Consider the following 2567-nt stretch of genomic DNA (forward strand, 5'->3'; position numbering starts at 1 on the left):
ATGCGCCAACTGTACGATTTCCATTGATTCATGAAATAGCTTCTTTGAGCACCAAAAACAAGGACTATAAAGAAAATGTAGAGTAATATCATTTTTCATTACCTTTCTCCTAGGTGTACCGTGAAATATAATGAACCTATCGTTTCATTGAAAAATGTTTACCATTTGAAGATTTATAATAATTTTTATTTTAATCTTCCCAATATTTTAAATTATGAATATGTCAAATATCTATTAAATATCACACTGATAACTCACATGACTTATTAAACAAATGCAATATGAATAATTAGTTGTATATTTGTATGTTTTACTTCATGTTTTGTATTTTCATCATCAATTTTATAAATTGAAGACTGTAAACATGACGCGTCGTTACGCACTCATTCTAGATGAAAACCCACGGTGGGTTTTAAAATATTTTAATTTTTTTGAATACCACCCCGGAAATTTTTATGAATATCTATTGCAGAAGGTTTATAGAACTAGGAAAAACCAACCCCGAAATCGTAGAACCTCAACTTTTCGTTTTATTCACATTGGAAATTTTTTTTTACTCTTTTGGCATTATAATCATTTTGGAAATGTTAAACTAGAAAAAAATTAAATTAAAATTGCTCATCTTTTAAACTATATTATATTTATTACAAATATATACATATATGGATCAAATTAATTTTTTTTTCAATAATGACATAATTTATCAATGCATTTTTTAATTTAAATATGGCTGCTGTTATATTCACAAACTGCTCTTAATAGATTTTGTGAATATTCAGGATGTGATTTATTAAGTTTATATTTACACCATGTCTTCTTGAAATCTGCATGGACTGATTCCATAGCTTGTTCACTATAAAAGCCAAGTCCTCTTTTATACTTAGAACAAAAATATGGTACATGTTCAATAACTGCATGCACTTTAGGAGTGATACTAATCTCCAAAACTGCGTAGCTCTTCTTAAAATTATTTATGTACACTTTGAATTGAGGGTCCAGTTTATTTGAGAAGCAAGAATCAACTACATGACAGAAGTCTTGAAAACATTGAACATATTTCATACATCTTCCTACATATTTTTCAGAGATTCTTCGTAAAATGTCAACACTTTTTAGTAATTTTCTGCAAGAGTTGCCATTGAAAGAAGGTTTTCCATAGTATACTTCTCGATCTACATGACATTCTGTAACCCATGCTTGACTTTCATTTTCGAATTCTGATGCCATGCTTTCATACAACTTATTGACAACACCGAGTAACAAGTGCAGTTCTGGAGGTGTAATAAGGTCTATAATTTCTTTATCTTTTGTGTAGTTAAAGAGAGGTTTATTCACGCAGTTTTTGAAGCGTTGGGCATTTTCTTTTTTAATTCCATCTTTTTCCCAAGCTTCCATGTTTTTCAGGCAATTAGAGAGTGTTCGGAGTACACCGCATGTATGTAATTCATCACTTGAAGCTGTGCACCAAGTACAAGGGTATTTGCTGGCATGTGTCATAATACCTATTAAAATATTTGCTAATTTCAAATCAGTGGCCACTGTACAATTAAATGTATCGAGCTTCAATAATGTCCATAGCAGAGAAATATTTTCAAAATTTTCCTGAGTTGATTCCACTAAACCAATGATGAATAATTTCATTACACTAGAACTCAAAAATTTTACATTTATACCATCCTTATATGACTGTCGCAATTTTTTTGATTTATTTTCAGTTCTGGCATCAATTTCACTACTATCTATCAAAGAAATACAAACTTTTAGAAAACCGCCACCCCCATCAATACCAACTTTGTAAGAACAGTTAGTTACATATCTTTCTTGTTCTATAAGTTGACATAGTTCAACAACATTATTACAAAAAATAAACGGCTTATCTTCTGTTGTTTTAAGTTTGCCCTTTGTTTTAGAGAATTTGGCTTCTGCGATTGAAAAATAGTCATCAAGCCGGTGATTAAGAGAGTTCAATTTTCTTTTTAAATCATTTTCGATACATTTCCTATCTTTCAGCGCTATGCGAATCAAATTTCCTATTCCACAAATTTTATTAGTACTCAATCCATATTTTGTTTGTAACTGTAACATATCTTCCGCAGATATTATTTTACGATTGTCTTTGGGAAACAGTTCTATTCTAAGAGGCTTTCCGTGCTTTTGGGATAAGGAAATAACATTACCTGCTGATTCAATACTTCCTTGATTATGTTTTTCAGCAACATTTCCTTTTATAAGCTCACACGTTAAATGCTCTTTTGTTTTCTCAGGTAAATAACTTTGTACTATATCTTTAACATTTTTATATTTTGTTGATGACGTGCAATTGTGTTGTACTCCTTTATGTAATGTAGATATGCACTTGGCACATTTTTTCGATAGATTTTGACCTTTCTTTTTCAATTCAGATTTACGTTTCACAACAAATCCCAAATCAGTTCGCGCAAAGTCACATAGAGTACAATTACAAATCATATCACTATTTGTTCTTGTAACTTTTTTAGGAAATGTAAAGTTAGAATAATCAGGCAAGTTAAATTTGTTATCACTTCTGGCTAATTCATAAACCTTCA

Source organism: Phymastichus coffea, unplaced genomic scaffold (assembly GCF_024137745.1).
Source record: "Phymastichus coffea isolate CEN01 unplaced genomic scaffold, Cenicafe_Pcof_1.1 PCOF00029, whole genome shotgun sequence".
NCBI lineage: Eukaryota > Metazoa > Arthropoda > Insecta > Hymenoptera > Eulophidae > Phymastichus > Phymastichus coffea.